This window comes from Ambystoma mexicanum, chromosome 3p (genome assembly GCF_040938575.1).
Source record: "Ambystoma mexicanum isolate Mex_15411 chromosome 3p, UKY_AmexF1_1, whole genome shotgun sequence".
Taxonomy (NCBI): domain Eukaryota; kingdom Metazoa; phylum Chordata; class Amphibia; order Caudata; family Ambystomatidae; genus Ambystoma; species Ambystoma mexicanum.
Window position 1 is genome coordinate 321,830,436 of NC_090925.1, and position 19,774 is coordinate 321,850,209.

At 46.0% G+C, this 19,774-nt stretch overlaps 2 long non-coding RNA genes across 2 annotated transcripts in view; both read right to left on the bottom strand.

The window, feature by feature from the left end:
- The window catches only part of LOC138580383 (uncharacterized), a 57,370-nt gene extending 37,875 nt beyond the window's left edge, over window positions 1-19,495 (bottom strand). The window contains exon 1 of the long non-coding RNA XR_011304241.1: window positions 19,437-19,495. This is a non-coding gene — a long non-coding RNA (uncharacterized lncRNA). The remainder of the gene's footprint in view (window positions 1-19,436) is intronic.
- Window positions 18,335-19,384, bottom strand: LOC138580382 (uncharacterized). Its single transcript, XR_011304240.1, has 3 exons — window positions 19,148-19,384; window positions 19,021-19,072; window positions 18,335-18,647 (listed from the first exon to the last, which is right to left on the bottom strand). It is a non-coding gene; the product is annotated as an uncharacterized lncRNA (long non-coding RNA).
- Window positions 19,496-19,774: the final 279 nt, after the last annotated feature.

Consider the following 19,774-nt stretch of genomic DNA (forward strand, 5'->3'; position numbering starts at 1 on the left):
CACTTGGGGAATCACACGCGATAGCCTGGTGCGAGCAGGGTACGTGTATTCGGAGGGGTGCGTGGGGCGTATCACACGCGATTTCGCTGGGCGAGCGGGGTACGTGTATTCTGAGGGGAGCGTGGGGAGAATCACACGCAACATGCCTTGGGCGAGCGGGGTATGTGTATTCTGAGGGGTGCGCGGGACCTTTTACATGCGATAGGCCTTGTGCGAGCGGGGTATGTGTATTTCGGGGGTATGCATGATGTAGCACATGCCATAGCCCCTGTGCGAGTGGGGTACGTGTATTTTGGTGGTGCGCGTGAAGTAGCACACGCGATAGGCCCTGTGCGAGCAGGGTACGTGTATTCTGAGGGGTGCGCAGGACCATTTACATGCAATAGGCCTTGTGCGAGCGGGGTACGTGCATTCTGAGGGGTGCGCGGGACCCTGTACATGCGATAGTACTTGTGCAAGCGGGGTACGTGTATTTCGGGGGTGCGTGTGAAGTAGCACACGCGATAGGCCCTCTGCGAGCGGGGTACGTGTATTCTGAGGGGTGCACGGGACCCTTTACACATGATAGGCCCTGTGCGAGCGGGGTAGGTGTATTCTAAGGGGTGCGCGGGACCCTTTACACGCGATAGGCCTTGTGCGAGTGGGGTGCGTGTATTTCGGGGGTGCGCATGAAGTAGCACACGCGATAGGCCTTGTGCGAGCGGGGTACGAGTATTCTGAGGGGTGCACGGGATGTATTACACGCGATTTCGCTGTGCGAGCGGGGTATGTGTATTTCGGGGGTGCGCGTGAAGTAGCACATGCAATAGGCCCTGTGCGAGTGGGGTACGTGTATTTCGGGGCAGCGAGTGAAGTAGCACACGCGATAGGCCCTGTGCGAGTGGGGTATGTGTATTCTGAGGGGTGCGCGGGACCCTTTACATGCGATAGGCCTTGTGCGAGTGGGGTATGTGTATTCTGAGAGGTGCGCGGGACCCTTTACACGCGATAGGCCTTGTGCGAGCGGGATAGGTGTATTCTAAGGGGTGCGCAGGACCCTTTACACGCTATAGGCCTTGTGCGAGCGGGGTACGTGTATTTCAGGGGTGCGCGTGAAGTAGTACACGCGATTGGCCTTGTGCGAGCGGGGTACGTGTATTCTGAGGGGTGCCCCAACACGAATTGGCAGTGTGTGTCCTCCCAGGTGTGCCCTCTCCCCTCTCCCCAGTCCCTGCAGGCAGCCCACAGCACAGGGGAATACCCTGCACCCCTGGCCATGCCCCCGCAGGCAACCCATCCACCCTGGCCATGCCCCGCAGGCAGCCCATCCACCCTGGCCATGCCCCCCCAGTCAGCCCACATGTCACCATGCACAAGGAGCACCGACACATGTCCCCCTGCACTCCCACCCACCCAGTAGTGACAGGCACCGGACAGCAGGCCCTGACTCATGTCCCCCCACCCACTCACCCACCCAGCAGTGACAGGCACCTGCCAGCAGGCCCCGACTCATGTCCACCCACCCATTCACCCACCCAGCAGTGACAGGCACCTGCCAGCAGGCCCTGACTCATGTCCCCCCACCCACTCACCCACCCAGCAGTGACAGGCATCTGCCAGCAGGCCCCGACTCATGTCCCCCCACCCACTCACCCACCCAGCATTGACAGGCACCTGCCAGCAGGCCCTGACTCATGTCCCCCCACCCACTCACCCACCCAGCAGTGACAGGCACCTGCCAGCAGGCCCCGACTCATGTCCCCCACCCACTCACCCACCCAGCAGTGACAGGCACCTGCCAGCAAGCCCGACTCATATCCCCCCCGACACGTCATGACGATCCACAATCATGGGCCTTGTGGCCACCCAAATCACACCCCACGCCACCCCAGTCCAAACACACAACCAGGTATTACATCCAGCCCACAATGAAATCCCCATCACATGACACATCCCAAATGGAAAGTATGCACATCAACACATTTCCGTCACACCCACACAATGGGTCCATGTGATTGAGAAAACACACATCGTGACATGCATTAAACCAAAGAGAGAATACCAGACATTTAAGTAGGAAATAAAAAATGTATTGAACACAAAAGCAAGGGAATGAAACGAAACACACATAAATGGAAATAAATAATGAAAAGCTGCATGTCCAAAATATAAAACAAAAATGCATGATTGCAAAATCCAAATCAATCCAAAAGAACGTGTCCAAAGTGTCAGTCCAGCAAAACAAATCCAAAGTGCAAAAACAAGAAATAACCATTGATCCATGGAAAAAAAGAAATAAGAAGCCAAATCCATTGTCGAACTATTTACAAAGTACAAATGCAGGGTCCATGTGCCCAATCATTGAAATGAAACCTATAACAAAAACCTACCTAATGAAGAACTATATACAAAAATGTGGGGCATTGTCCAAGCGCCCCAAAATAAATAAAAACAGAAAGGAAACCTAACACTAACTATATAATGGCGGCGGGCAAGTCCTACGGCTCACTCTGTGATGTCCCGGGCCAGGGCATCATCGAACTCCATGTCGATGTCCCGGAGGCGGGTCTCTGCCCTGGCCCCGAGGTCTGTTCCAACTCCCTGCGAGTTGCCTCGAGGCACTCAGCCCTCTTCAACGCCCAGCGCATGGAGAACTCCGCCCTGACCATGGTGAGCCGCGCCTCTTCCGCCCACCGCCGCTCCGCATCTATCCGCTGGACCAACCGCTGCTACACGGAAGACACTCCCATTCCAGGGTCCTCCTGCCCTCCGGCCGATGCCTGCCCCTCTGATGTTGATGGCCCCGAGCCATCATCGCTCCCACCTTGAGCCTGCTGCTGCTGTCCATGTGCCCTGCCCGATGATGCCGGCACATCCTCCATCTGCTGGTCTCCAGTTGGTGGGGTGTCCACCCCTGCTGGACCTCCGACTCCCGACTCTGGCAGGGATGGGAGCTCCACCAAGCTGGCTGCGTTGATCGGGCCAGGTCCACAGAGGGCCCTGGTGGAATCTGGGCCGGAAGATGGCAGGGAGAACGACTGGCGCATAGTCTCCACAGACGAGGAGAGGGCCGCCAGAGTGCTCAACACATGGAGGAACCCTCCGACCAGGGCCGCTCCCAACTGTGCCATGTGACCACGCAGCTCTTCCTGATGGAGTGCGTGGTCCCCCCAGGAAGCACGCACGTCATCACGAATGACACGCGTGCGCAACGCGACACCAATCAGGACGGAACCCATATGATCAGGGGTCTCCTTGTCCGCAGGTAGTGGAGTGCCAGATGGCATGAGCCTCCCCCCCTACCTCCGGACGGGCCTGGGACGGGGCATCCCTGCTGGTGCAAGGTGGTGCAGTCACAGGGTCAGGGACAGTGACATGCACAGGCCCCTCTGTGGCGAACTGTGCTGCCTCCTGTCCCTGGCCCTGGACTGTACCACTTGCACCAGTGGTACTACCCCCACTAGGCCCCATGTGCAGCTCAGTAGCGGCCTCTTCCTCCTCTGTGTAGAGCACCAACCTGAATGGCTCTGCACCGTCTTCCGCTATTGCAAGCCCCTGTGGGGGCTCACCCGGCCCTTCCGCTGCAGCCATAGTGGCAATTCCTGGGCAGTTGCTTGGTTTTGAAAAAATGAGGAGTCTGAGGTGTGCCATTCAGGATTCACTTTCTTGTTTTAATTGCATGATAACAGATTTGCCACTTGGCTTCATGGGCATATTTAATGAGTTATTAGGGAAGAATCAGATGAAAGAGAGTCTAATATAGCAACACTTTGCATACATAATATGTAATAATGATTATATTTATAAACGAGGTGTGAAATGTATTGACTTGAAAGTGAATAGCTAGGCAAAGATGGCCGCTTGCATTGTATAGGCTGTTTAGATCAAGCTGGAGTAGCAGTCACATGACCAGTAACATGATGACTCTCAGAATGTGTAGCAATAGAGTATGGCCAATGTAACATGTTTTGCAATTTTGCTTGAGGAAGTCCCTGAGTTTGGGGTGAAATGCATTGCGTGAGTAGGAGCGTTTTAAGGACTACTCATTATGTTCGTAAGTCCATGTTGGCTGAATACATTTTTAAATGTACATTGAAGAATCATTGAAAATAAAGTAAAATGTTTTTGCACAATGTACCGGACCGAGTGCTCTTTGTATTTCAGTACTAGCTAATGATGTTTGCTGTAGATGAAAAGGCAACAACAGAGTCAGAAGAGTTGTTTGAAAGTTTTAGACGGTTTGTCCAGCAAACATGATAAAGAGCACCCGCTGGTTGTAGGCCTGTGCACCACTGTGTGGGAACACATTGTCGTCAAGATATTATATATATAATATATATATTACATGGACGCGGTAGCGTCCATGTAGTTATGGTTAAGTTGGTGTTTCCATAGGAAGAGCATTTTTTGGGTGGCTTATAACTTCGCTCCCTCTGGACAAATCCTCACCAAACTTTGCAAAAAAAGTATATGGCCCACTCTGAATTTTATTGCAAAGTTTGGAGAGGTTTGGTCCGGGGGGGCAAAGTTATAGGGGGGGTCCCAAAACTTTTGTTTTTTCCATAGACATAATGGGAAAAAACTTTGCGCACGCCTACAGCCCAAACCGCTGGATGGATTTACACCAAATTTGCAGCAGGAGCGGGGGCTTGGTCCCGAAAGTGTGCTTTTGCAAATTTGGTGTAAATCCGTCCAGTAGTTTTTTTTTAAAATGACCATAATGTAAGGCAAAAAAATTAGTGATATCTCTGTTCACTCCGCGGACGGACTTCCCGGTTCGCTCCACGGAGAGTGCCCTGATTGGTCGAGCGGCTTGCGTGATGTCCGCAGACATGCAACGTGTTCGCTGATTGGACGGCGTGGTGCATGAAGCACATCAAATTTTCGGTGGCGCCCGCCATCTTGCATTCGCGGACGACTGCGGACAGCGCTGTGAAACTTGGATTAAAAATTGTATTTAGTGGAGTGTGTTGGTGTGTAAGAGTGTTTGGGGAGGGTGGGGGAGTATGAGATAGGTTCAATGTTCTGTTTTTTTAATGTGCTAGACACTTTTGTTGTGTCCGATTTTTCTGCGGACAACACGGCTGTTCTGAAATGTTCGGAAATAAACAGAATAGATTCGGTGTCAAGTTGAAAGTGTTCTAAGAAGACTCATGGGGTCCTGGAATGTTCGCAGGGGGTGTCCTGAAGACGTTGTTTGTATTGTTCGTTGTCAAGCTGAAAGTGTTCTAAGAACACTTGCTTTGTCCTGAAATGTTCGTACATAAAGAAAATGGAGGTGTTCTGAGGACGTTGTCCGTATTGTTCGCTGGCAAGTTGAATGTGTTCTAAGAACACTCGCGGTGTCCTGAAATGTTCGAAAATAAACAAAATGGGGGTGTTCTGAGGACGTTCTCCGTATTGTGTGCCTGCTTAGCTGTATCCAATGAGGGAATGGTACAGAGAATGAAGTGGAAATGGTAGAAGGGCTGTCTAAGAGTTATGCGGTCCGCAGACAGGGCGTGCTACATCCGGGGTTTTCCAGCAAATCCAGCATGGAAAGAAGACTGTAGGGATCAGCCAATCAGATGTTGAGGTTGTGGATTTGTGTTCAAAGAGACTGTGTGTAGTGAAGATGGCAGAAGTGGAGAAAGTCAGGTTGTTGGTGCTTGGAGATATGTTTGTGCATGGTTTACAATAGTATACTCAATGCAGGCATGTTGCAAATAATTTTGATGTTAAAGGAGTGGAGGTGGTGTGGAGCACTGTGCATGATTGCAATGTACAGGGAATTGTACAAGTGTGTGAAGATATGGGCAGGACCAACAGTCCCCATGTGGTAGTTTTGCACTATGGTGCTTTCCATTTGGGCTATGTCAGTGCCCCTACTTTGTTGGCAGATTTGGAACACTTGGTTCAAGCAGTAATGAACACCTTCCAAATGCCAAAGTAATTTTTTCTGGATTAGTACCTAGGGCCATATGGGACAATAGTTCCGTTTTTTTCCTCAGCAAAACAATGCTAGGTGTGTAATCAACCGATGCATGTGTGCCTTCATGCTTAGAGCTGGTATGTTCTTCTGTAATAATGAGAATATTGCTTCCAGTAATGCTTTAAAGAAGATGGCATTTCCTTATCTTTTATGGGAAATGCCATTCTGTTTTGGAATGTAAGGGTTGCTTTGGAGAAGGTTATGTGAAGATTTTAGGAGTAAAGTAAGAAAAATACAAAAAAAATACAAAATAACAGGTGTCTGTCAAGCATCTGCAAACTCCCCCACCGCCCCAAAAAACGGCTCTTTTCAGAGCCAACCTCAAAGGGGAAATGGGGCACACTATTTAAATTTACATGCACCACGCTCAGATTTTCGATATGTCCGCGGACATGGCGGTTGTCCGCGGACATCGAAATCACTAGCTAGGGGTTCGGTATGTTCTATGTTACATGTATATAAAGTCAGGGATATTATGGTTAAGTTGTTCTACTAAAAACATATGAAAATCAGTAAAAAAAACTTTGTTAAAGGGACGTTATGGTTAAGTTGCGCTACTAAAAACCTATGAAATTCAGTGAATAAACTTTGTTAAAAGGGACGTTATGGTTAAGTTGCGCTGCTGAAAACCTATCAAATTCAGTTAAAAAACTTTGTTAAAGGGACGTTATGGTTCAAAGTAAAACCGAAACCCCCTGAAATTCGGCAGTTATGGTAAGATAAGCAACCATAACTCGCGCCACCGTGCACTGCTAACACCAACACCCAGGACATCAAAGATGACATCACAAATGTCATTGATGACATCACTGATGACATCACATGTGCATTTACTTTTCATGAAAACTCTGTAGGAGGGATTCTTATAATGTTGACCAAAAAGTGTCAAGGATCATTTGAATAAATATCATGAGCTAATTAGTGCATTAAGCAATGCATTGATATAAATAGCATTCTATTATGAAGTTCTATCCAGTATACTAAGCAACTCATGCAGAAACTTAGGCAGTGTGTGCAGTATACATGATGAAGGTGCAATATTCATAATCTTGCCATGTAGAATAATGAATTGATAACTGCTTTCTTATTAGAGTTTTGCGTACTGTGAAACATGTAATAAGTAGCTAATAAAACCCACTTAATACATAATTACACTTAATACAGACAAAACACAAAGAGACAACAACACATACAAATATGAGTATATACAGGGACAGAGAAGTAAGCAAAAAGCAGAAGTAGTAGCAGAAAGAGTTCATAACCTAACTGATTATCTTTATGCAGAGAAATGATTGCTCTGTTTCAAAGCTGCTACTTACTGTATGTATGTGTATCAAATGATGTCAGTGAACCCTAAGGAAAGGAGTGTGTGTACAATGTATACAAATATGAGCATATACAGGGAAGGTATAGTAATAAAAATAAAACTATGAGAAAATGCTGATAACTCTAATGATTATCTTCATGCACAGAAAGGATTTCTCTCTTTCAAGCCTGTGTCTTCCGCTATATATATGTTTCACATGATATGACTTGACCCTAAGTCTACAAATATAGTACCTTTTCAATTTTTACTTCCTGTTACTGAAGAAAACTATGTGGCTTAGATATGTCAGTAAAGGGAAAAAAGGGAGAGCCAGCCATGTGATGTCATCAGTGATGTCATCAATGACATTTGTGATGTCATCTTTGATATCCTGGGTGTTAGTGTTAGCAGTGCACGGTGACGCGTGTTATGGTTGCTTATCTTACCATAACTGCCGAATTTCAGGGGTTTTTCGATTTTACTTTGAACCATAACGTCCCTTTAACAAAGTTTTTTTACTGAATTTGATAGGTTTTAAATAGCGCAACTTAACCATAACGTCCCTTTTAACAAAGTTTTTTCACTGAATATATATATATATATATATATATATATATATATATATATATATATATATATATATATATATATTCAAAAAAAGGGGGAAAACCAATTTCCCAGAAACAGAATGGAACCGGGAAAAGCTTAACCAGTGGAGTGCACTCCCAAGAACAGCAGAGAAAGTCGTTGGTGACTCTCTGCACAGAGGCAAAACACAGTCCAAAGTTTTTACCAGACTAACAGTGCTTTATTAAATGTCAGCATGGCAAGGAAAGAATCCAGAAACATATATATATTTTCTAACAAAAACATTGTTAAAGGTTTATGGTTAAGTTGCACTAGCAAAAACCTATGGAGTTCGTTGGAAAAACGTTGTTACAGGGACGTTATGGTAACAGGTAAAACCGAAAAACCCACGAAATTCGACAGTAATGGTAAGCTAAGCAACCATAACTCGTGCCACCAGTGTGCACTGCAAGGACTAACACCCATGACATCAAAGATGGCATCACAAATCTCATTGAAGATGTGGGGAGGTGTTAAACAATATGAAACTGAGCAGGGATTTCAGTCTTCCAGCGTATATGTAGAAAGTGGGGTTTTTTTTGGAGGGTTTTTTTTACGTGCGTGCAAGCTGTTTTTTTGTATTTTCTCTTTGTATGCATTTCTGGTCAATGTTTTTTGCACAGTGTGAAAGAAAACAGCATGGCCATTTCTACAGAACCACTGCAAATTTTGCAACCTCATGATCTCATAGTGGGTGGAGAACATGCAAGCAGTCTGCATAAAATGACACGTAATTCTGTCTATAGCACACCTTCCGACCGCTGGCTGGTGACAAATTACACCATCATGGACCCACACTGCTCTTGGTGTTATGCATGAGAAAGCCACCTTGGCAGTAGGAAAAATACTCATTACTGCATCAGCAACCTCATCAGTAGACGGATTAATCATCCACCCAACATGTAACCGAAATGTGCACTTCCATAGTGCACCACGACACAGTCCATGTTCACGCCACATATCTGCAAAGGTGAACCATCGCGCTGAAACTGCAGTCACCCTGACAGGCCCAGAAAGCGTCCACTCCTTCCAATCTGAAATTACCAGCAACACCTCTTTGCACGCAACACCTGTGCAGATGGCGCACAAAGGTATCACCGACAATAAGCACTGTGCGTCTCTCCATGTCGACCACCCTCATGACACAGTATTGTGACGAAATAGTACCGCCCCTTCCAATGAACCACGCCCTAAACTCCTAATTGCCTATTTCCCACAATTCCATTTCCATTTCCACCCTGCTCATAATGGGAGGATGTACACATCCGCTTTCCAATCTACAGTGAGGTTCACGGCCCAGTAAAGCTCTGACAATACTTCTTCCCTTTGCACGGTCACTTTTTGCAGCACTCCCCAAATTGGGTGCTGTCACATTTCAAAACAGGCATGCAGCAATCACATACAAACCCTCTCTGCATTACACACTGTCATTTCTATACACCACTCCTTATTTGCCGTTAAACACTCTCAGTACACGTTCCGTTTGATTGAAAAGCCCCTCCACTAGATATTTCTGCTAAAGAAGGCACTATTGCAGCATCCACAAACATCCTAACACACCCCCAGCACACCTTTAGCTATGCACACAACATTGCAACCCTTTCCACACCCACCACAACACTACACATCCAAGCAAGCGAACATGTGGGCACCTAACATTATGCACAAACATTACATATGTAGCGGCAGTTCTACCCATCTCCCCCAAACCATAAAACACCCATTCACAAAAACGTGTCACCCTTCGCAGAAGCCACAAACATAGTGCAGCCTGCAACCACCCCTACGCGCTATCATTCACACGCTATTGTGTCACTGCCAACCTATGCACACTTCCTTCACAACATTGGGCCTACTTCAATAAATCTGCACACAGCAGAGTAACCAACCACATATAAGCTGCCCTTCAACCATACCCACTTCCATACTCACATTACATATGCCCTGCACCCTGTGGCCACACTGCCCAACTTCCCCCTGCACCATCTCCTGCCGCACACCAAATACTGTAGCATGTTCCAACTATCAGCACAACCATAGAATGCACAATACACGCTTTGCAACTCACTTGTGCTGCTGTAGCACGTTGACAATGTGCTCCACACGCATTCTCCAAGGATCACCACCCTGTGCCTCATACAATGCCAAACCTGCATTTCTCCAGTGGGTCTGCTCCTTGCACACATTCCCCCCACTGTAATTCAACAACACATGTCAACATATCACCAACTACCACTATGCACAGATGCACCACTGGCACCAGCACTCCTAACCAACCTTGACACCGCAATGGACATACACATCATTACATACAACTGTTACCATAATGTATAAACATTGCATTGTCTCCGGCACCCCTACACCCTTTCATTCACATACTATTGTCTTCCCCACTTCCAATGAGAAAGGATTGTTTCACTGGCAACATAAACACAACGTGTTTAGAACATTGCCCATACTGCAAGCATTGCACGCACAGCACACTATCCAAGCACATATAAGCTGCCCTTCAACCATACTCTGTAACATACTGGCAGTATACAGGCCTTGCACACAGTGCCCACACAGCGTGACTTTTCACTGCAGCATCTTCAACCACAGGGCACCGTCATGGAGGTATGCAGTAACAAATTGCAACAGTTACCATAATGTACCAATGTACAAGACACTGGGCCTCATCACGAGTTGGGCTGTATTCCCGGTTGTAATACCGCCAACTGTAATAGCCCTAGCACCGACCGGTCTGGTGGTATTACCACCGGATCACGGGTTGGGCCTTAACGGTAAATCCCCATACCTGATTGGGCCCATTGGATCAATGGGGAATTTTCAGTGCTAATACTGTGGGCTAATACGGCTGGCTGTAATACAGCCGAAAACATGGATTTTCACCTCCAGAATAAAGCTGGAGGTAAAACAGCTGATTTAGCGCCCAACTTGCGATAGGGCCGCCCCTTAAATGTGGCGGTAATACAGTTACCACCCCATTTAAGGGCTACAGCCCAACTCGTGATGAGGCCCACTCTCTCCTGCATCCTGTGTACTTTCAATCACATACTCTGGCCGTACCCACTACCATTCACAAAGTATTGTGCCACTGCCAACCTACCCACAATCTGTTTGCAACAGTGGCCTATAATGGCTTAAATGTGCTCCACACCCATTCCTTACATGTCACCACCCTCTAACTCACGCACATTGGAAAATGCATTACTGCCGTGCGTGTCCTTAAGGCCTAGGCTCTTGAATGCAAGGCCTAGGGCCTTCGGCCATGCATCCAATAGTCTAGGCCTTGAACACACTCACCGCAACATAATGCCACCATGCATGTCTCCATATCAGCAAGCGACAATCCACATAGACACCACTGCCACCAACACTCCTACCCAACCTGTACACCGCCATGGCGCTACGCAGCAACAAATGGCAACAGTTAACATAATGGCCATGTGGGCAACTACCATTTTGCACAAATGTGCCATACGTAATGCCACCATGCATGTTTCCACATCAGCAACTGCGACAATCCACATAGACACCACTGCCACAAACACTCCTTCCCAACCTGTACACCGCCATGGCGCTACGCAGCAACGAATGGCAACAGTTAACATAATGGCCATGCGGGCAGCTACCATTTTGCACAAACGTGCCATACATAATGCCACCATGCATGTCTCCATATCAGCAACTTCGACAATCCACATAGACACCATTGCCACCAACACTCCTACCCAACCTGTACACCGCCATGGCGCTACGCAGCAACAAATGGCAACAGTTAACATAATGGCCATGTGGGCAGCTACCATTTTGCACAAACGTGCCATACATAGGTAGCAGCACTTCACCCCAACTCCCCCACACCATAAAATACCCAATCACTAACACAGGTCACACTTACCAGAATGCACAAACATACCACATCCTCCACCACCTCTACCCACAGCCATTCACAAAGTATTGTGTTACTAACCACAACATTTTCACAACACTTAGCCTACTTCAACAATTCTACATACAGCATGGGCCTTGAACACACCTACAGCAACATAATTTCACCATGCATTTCACCATTTCACCAACTACGATCACCGACATACACACCACTGCCACCAGCAGTCCTATCCAACCTGTGCACCACCATGTGGCTATGCAGCAACAAATTGCAACAGTTAACACAATGTGGAAAGAAAGCACTATCTCCTGCACCCCTATCATTTACATACTGTAGGCGTACCCCCTCCCATTCACAAAGCACTGTGTCACTGCCAACCTACCCACATTCAGTTTGCAGCACTAACGCTACTGCAACCAATCTGCACACACTGCGCTATGCAAGCACCACCCTGTACCAGATGCAAAATCAAACATGCCTTCCTGCGGTATGTATGTTGCAGCCCTTCGCACCTCAGTGCATGCCCTACAGCCTACGGGCTATGGGCATCGGACATGAACCCAATAGTGTAATCCTTCCACAGACCCACTGCACCTTCATTCACCCATGCATTCCTCCATGTGCCCAACTGCTGCATTCCATCCGCAGTGCACCGCCAACCGTGCTCCCACCCAACCTATGTCATGTGCAATTCACTCCCCATCTGCAAATGACCTTCCACCACTCACCACAAAAAGAGTTTGCTGCAAACAGGTTGCGGCAGAAGCTAAGGGAGCGTTACGACAGCTGCCTCCAATCACCACAGAAAATACTACCATACATATGTCACATATAAACCACTTCTCACTCCCCCAGCCATTCCCTCCCTTATTGCCGCCAACACAATTCATATGGTACATTTCCCAGACCCTTCTGCTGCTGCACTGTCATCCGATACACCATGCCGACTTTCCCAAAAAATGTTGACGCACAGCACGCCTCCCTCCAGCCAACCACCGGCCGCGTCCAAACTTCTCCGACACCACGCCGTTCCGCGATCCAATGACACTTCTGTCCGCGGGTAAACATGGAAATGGGTCTGTAGAGCGGACCCATATATCACACATTTTTTGGGACGTACATTTCAGTGTTTTGCAAAATATTTACTGGTCCAATTTCCACCGAACACACAAAAGCACACTTTCTGGCCCAAACCCCTGCTCCTGGCACAAATTTGGTGAAAATCCGTCCAGCCGTTCGACCTGTAGCCGTGCGCAAAGTTTTTCCCCATTTAGTCTATGGGAAAAATAAAAATGTTGGGTTCCCCCTATAACTCACCCCCGCCCCACAAAACCTCCCCCAACTTGTCGAAAAAATTCAGAGCTGCCCATTTACTATTTTTGCTAGGTTTTGTGAGGATTCCTCAAGAGGGAGCGAAGTTATAGGCCACCGAAAAAGTGCTCTTCCTATGAGTTTATCAACTTAACGATAACTACATGCCCACTACACTGGGCTGTGTAATATATAAATACATATATATATGGCATGCCTTTGTGAAACATTGAAACACAAACAGGTAACCTTTTTACACATTACCTTTTGTCTTTAAGTCTTGAAAAGACATTTTCAAAATGCACAGGACATTTTTTGCCTTCTACTGAATTGCATTCTGGTATTTGTAGTCTTGCTTTGACAGTGGGGGCAATAATGCCACAATTATAAATGTTTTGGTTTGTGCACTTATCAAGTTATCTTTAGCAAACAGAGTATTGTTGCAAGACAAATGTGGGGGTGAAAGCGGAAAGAAAGAGGGGGCAAGTGAGTCATGAATATTTGCCCAGAATGTGGCGGAAGAGGTTACAGTCTTGGAGACGGGAGTTTTTTTTTGGTACTGGCCCGTGCTGATTTTCAGGGTACAAGTCGAGGATACATGTGTGTGGACAGCGTCCGGCCACCTTTTTCAGAGGGCAGACGCAACCCCTGGTACTGTTTTTGAGGCCAGCATTAAAAAAAGTATGCTTGCTCAAGTGGTCGGCTACTAAGATTTCACCCCAGGTTGCTATGTCCCCAAAGCAGATGTTCCCACAAGACCACATACAAGTGTAGTTAAAGCACACGTATCCTGTTTGGTGTCTGTATTCCTTGGAATATTTCATAATAATTTGTTGGGTCTAAAAGGTGGGCTCCTTTTATACTTTGTCAACATATTGATTGGAAATTCTCCTGTCTGGATTATTTTTCAAGGTTGTTTACTTATTGGTAATCTTCATTACTATTATCCCTACTCTTCCTCATCCCAGTCATGTGTATCAGGCACTTTGCCTCATACACAAGTACTGGGATGATGTAGAGGGACATGGAGGTAATGCCTGGCTTAGTTACCTATAATCTTCATTACTCCTAGACACACTCTTCCTTGTCCCAGTACTTACATATGAGGCAAGGTGCTTCACATGTAAGCACTGGGACGAGGAAGAGGGATGTGGAGGTAATTCTGAGACAAGGAGCTGATTTTGGAGGTTGGGGTAGAGTGTGGGAGGGAGAGGGTATGTGTGGGGGTATGGGGTGGCGATTGTGCAATGTTAGGGAGAATTATCATTTCTGTGCAAATTCCCTTCAACCTTGGAGACCCCAAGTTCTTTTGCTGGACTTAGGACTTTTTAATGTTCACCCCGGAGTGAGTGAGACCTTTTCCTCACTCCTGCATGTGTTTTCACCTGATTTGGATTGTTGTGTTTTCACTGTTTTTGGAGTCTGACAAACTCCATAGGCATCTGCTTTTTGTATGGTGGCACACAGCACCTTCAGTGCAGTGTCACATAGAAAAAATCATTTTAGATGTTGTATAACGTTTAAATACCTTTTCTTGTGTGAACTACAGTTCTCAAGAATAATAAAGTGAAATTGACTTTACTTACCTTTTCTCTTTGTAGGTCCAACACACACCATTTTATGTGGAGTGCTGGGGTGTTACCTAGTAGCCCCTTACCCCACATTCTCATGTAACATTTTTATGTTACCCTCACTACTTTAAATGGCTGGTGGCAGTGGTTTACTTTTTCCTACCATTGTGCTTTTCTACCGCAGCCTGAACCCTCAGTTGTAGTACAACACCCATGGGGGACCCTTTTGTCAAAATGGCCACTGTCTTCTTTTTTCACCATTTTCTGGTTTTGAGGTCTTTCGTGGCTTTTACTCTGTGAATTGAGATAGATTTGAGCCCTTTGTCTTGCCTTTGGCGGGCTTGAAACCTGAAGTCCACCTCTAGCTCCAGAGTGTTTGGAAGGAAAGGATGGGAAGGAGGGTGCCGAAAGTCCCCTGTCCTTTTTCTCTAGAAATCCCTGAATGCAACTAGTCCTGATTGGCTGGCTGGCTATCCTTTCAGGGCAGCCACACTGCTGTGTAACCACACAATCGACAGCCTAGGGTGTGCATGAATGTAAGAAACCTGCCTAAAAGGTGAGGGTTTTGAGACTACAGACAAAGTCGACCACTGGGAGAAACACCCAACAAAGAATCTGTGAACAAAGCTTGCTGCAACCTCCTGGGCCTTTGAATTGCCCGGTGAAGCCCTGCTCCTGTGCTGAAACTCCTTTTTCACCTCGACAGAGAAGCTCCTCCGGAATGTCTTCTCCACTTGGGTTAGTGGGACCAACTACCCTGAGACGATCTACACTGGACCACCATCGGCGACTTGCTGTGCCTCTCTGTTGCATCAGACGCCCAATGCCAGAGGTTGCGTGTCTGTAGTCGAGTGCAAGGTCTGCTGCAGAACCAATCCGCTAGATGCTCCTGGAGTCTCCTGAGGACCCTCCAGAAGCAGGACCGAGGGAGCGAATAGAGTCCAACGGGTGAACAAGATCTGCAATGGTGCTGTTTGCTAAGCGCTGAAACCGCGAAGTGCTGCTGAACTGAAAAGAGCCTGTAGCTGCCGACGTCCTCCTAAGTGCTGCTTCAGGAGCCCTTCAGGCGTTCTCCCTCTTGTCGCCATGACTGAGGCTCAGGAAAAATGGTCTGCCAAGCTGCAGCAAGACAGAATCCAGCTGGACCACTCTTCTTCAAACCAGAGGTACTGTTTAGGCTTGGGGTACTTACCTTATTGCCTTTTAGCTGCGCTCTTCTCATTTGGGAATTGCATTGGCCAACATTTTAGAGTTCATTCCAACTCTCTTTTCTCAGGCTTAACAGCTTGTGGCCCTACAAGTGATTTTTCGAAACATACTCTCTATCTTTCTGCAAGATTTGAGCTAAGAAGTGCATCAGAATCATAGACTGTGTCCCAAATGACTTTGGCTGTCCTGGCTTCCTGAAGACTCTTCTAGTCCAATGACTTTGAGGCTGTTTGTCCCTCATAGGTGGTAGCCTAGTGTATACTGTTACTGCTGGGAAAGGCTTATCTAGATTCCATTGGAAAATTTAGTTGTCCTCACATATACTGAGAAACTGTCTAACCTTTTTCCTTTCCTACCCTTTCCTTTCTAAAACTTCAGAATCTACAAAGTGTACTAGTGAGATATATAAATGCCATTACTGTCCTTGTGATTGAAATCACCTCAGGTGTATCACGTATAGGAATTGTGTAAGAAGCATATCCAAAGATTATCCACTAACTTGTTTTAATTCTGAAAAGTAATTTGAAAGTATATTTACATTGTTACACGAATTGCCTTTTTTTAAAGAACGCTTATTTAAAAATGTATGTTAATTTAATAAATAACTGTTTATAACTGAAACCTTGAGTGTAAGTGTTACTTGGCTACTTGTATTTACAGATTTCATTTGTACAGCTCTACAGCTCACATTTAACCCTCTTGAGATAGGTCTGGCTGCTCAGTCACACTACCAACTTGTGTAGTACAGACCTATACCAAAAGGTGGGTTACCGAATACCAAGCAGATAGGTGTTGTGTAGGCTCACACAGTGTGACTGCACCAATTCTTTCCTAACGCACACTAAATCACTATGGTCATCCATGTCCAGGCTAGGCAGGCATGATATGTGTTATTAGTGGCTTTACAGGCATTTTGGTGCAGCCAGTCTAATCATTTCTTATTTTGGATTTTTTAAAAAAAAATTTTAATGGGCATCTCTGAAAAAGCAGTCCTTCTAAATGTAATTACCTGGCTAGACTGGAATTTGGGTGCCCCCAGTCTTGGTATGTCTTAATGTGGCATGGCATGTTTTACTGTAATATGCTTATTACGTGTCTAGACTGGTCTACATTGTGCAGCCAGTTGGACATGTTTTGATTGTGGTGTGGCATTTTTAATAGCAAAGCATTATATTAATTAAAACATTAATATTCCTGCGCACTGTTGGTGACTTGCATATACTGGATTTTTGGATTGGTGTTAAGAATGCTGTATAATGCCTTAAAACACATATCTTTCTCCTAGTGCACTGTGTGGCATGTCCCTGCAGTGGCATGATCGTGTGTATTGCGCAAGCGTGTCGTCTAGGCCGGCCCAGAGTGTGGCATGACCCATGAGTTGTTGCCGAGGAGGCGGGGCCCACATCATGGTACAAAGGGGGGGGGCACATTTTGTGCTAAGCCATTGGCAAAACACACACAAAAATACACACATGGACACAGACACTTAATTCATGCCAGATCTATTGGCGTTGCCAATGTTTTCTTAATCGCGCTAAGTACAGTTCTTTTTCAAATGACGTCTGATAGCGAAATGGCTTCGGTAGCCTCTCGTCCAACAAAGACAGATGCAATCATACAAGAACTGTGGAAGAGTTGCAGGCAAAAAGAGATGTTAAATCCTTTGAGACAGTATTGTGAAGGATTCTCCACACTGTCCGAGTCTGGTAGATTGGAAAACTGCGGAACCTCTGAACTAGCAGTAAACAGCATAAAACATGTTTTCCTCCAGAATCAGTTGTTAATGTTTGCGTCATGGATGGCACTTTAACGGCACCTGGTGTGTTCACAAACCTTTGCTCTGGAGATACTAAAGATGGGAAGATGGAATGTGTTCCACCCTCTCCACATTCCTGGCATTTTCATTTGGCTCTAGCTGTGTACATTGGCTGCCTTTTGCTGTCATCGAGATTCGAGTTAAAGCAGTATGACTCATGTCATTCCTTAACCCATCCGCTTAATGCATGGCCAGCTAATGAGCCAAACATGTGGGTCAAAATGTTTACTCTACATGGTGGTAGAATAGCCCGGAGAAGTCATACATCTGTCTCAAACAAAAGTGCAGGGGAAATGTATCAGAGCAGTGGAATGGGAAGAATGTCATAACAAAAGCAACAGTGTTGACTTTATTATAGATGTGAAAAAGCAAAGTTGTGTCTGCGTGTTGTGACTAATCTAGCCTCACGGGCTAGGGAGGGGTCTTTAATCGCTGGATAATGACCCGCCACCAAGTTATGGCCCGAGGCAAAGTCGAGGCCCATAAGATGGGGATGGGTCATTGTCCCAAGCGATAATGAGCCCACCCGAAATCTATAAGGCCATTAGCACATGGTGGTAGCAGCTATGCATGTTTTGGAGTTTTGGTGGTGAAGTAAAACATTTTACTTTAAGCGTGAGTAATATCAAAACAATGTTAGTAAATTAAATGTGGTTTTATTTTGTAGCATTTATAATAACATGGTTGTCTTCAAACGTTAGAGAAAAGCAGGTGGCAGGATAAGTCAAAGTTATCCGCAGTGCTTGCACCGAAAATTGTGTTGTGCCCGAGAGGCTGTAGGTTTCTGGGAGGTGTGGGTATACTGCCACATACTACCACAGGCAATTAACAGTTAAGAAATGAAGGTCCCAGTAGCTCTGCGCCAAAAGGATGCAAAAGTTGAATTCCAAATGGTATTTATCATGAAGATATAGACAGCCTGACGCGTGTTTCGAGCTTTCCTAGCTCTTCTTCTGAGGCTGATTATAACACATAAATAACCAGTGAGAAGTAAATTGTCCAAAGTAAAATACAAATTCACCAAATGAAAATTTCCATTGTATACATGGTCAGCAACACAGGGGAATCAGACAAAGGGTGGAACACCAAAAAGGCCAATAAAAGCGAATAAAAATTAAAGTACACGTTTGGTATGTCATTGCAAGAACACGTTGGTCAAAGACATAAAACAAAGGTAGCAGTTCAAATTGGAGAGAAACAAGGAGAGAAAAACAAGGTAGGGGCGAATAAAATACAAAAAAGAAAACACATTAGTCTCAGAGTTATTTGACTAACGCGACCAAAAAAACACATGTTTGCCAAAGTAGGAAACTAGAGGGAGTTGAGTAGTACCTTATATCCAATAATCATAGAGCCAATTGTGTATGGCAGGGAATTGCCTGTTCTGCAAAAAATGAGAGGGTTAATTCCCGCGGTACTTAAATGTAAAAAATGCAACATTTTAAATAAGGAAACATACCTCTAATGCTTTGCGGTTGCGGCGGATTCTAAAATAAAGGGGGTCAAATTATTGCAATTTAGTTTTAAGTAACTTAGTCTCCATACAAAAATGTATTCGACCAATTGTAATTAATTGTCCTTGATTAGATGTAAACAAACAAGTTATGGCACGTCAGGGAATGCTTTCCAATTATATATTGCAAATAGAACTGGTTGCAGAACGGGCGAAAACCGCCGTAATTAGGATGTCTTGCAATTTCAGTTAGAAGGGGGCAGCTGTGCCAGGGGCCATCAAAAAAGAGTCTTACCTGCTGGCGAATGTAGTTACTACGATGAATGTCGGGAGCGCGGTCGAGCGCGTCCACATAGAGAGATTTAAACAGAGAGCGTCTGAGAGACACAGCCACTGGTCCAGATTGGTTACTGGACGCTGTGTGGCTCAACGGGAGCCGCCATCTTGGGTGAGGTAGTTCTTAACAGAAAGGATGAAGGGTAAGGTTCCGCACTGATTATGCGTGACCCGATTAAGCTAAGAGTACCACCGCAAAAGCAGCAAGCAGTGGCATTCTGGTGTTAAAGTTGATTAGAATAAACTTCAGCAATTGGAGAAGGACGTTGTCAAAAATTATATATGAAACCGCAAGGG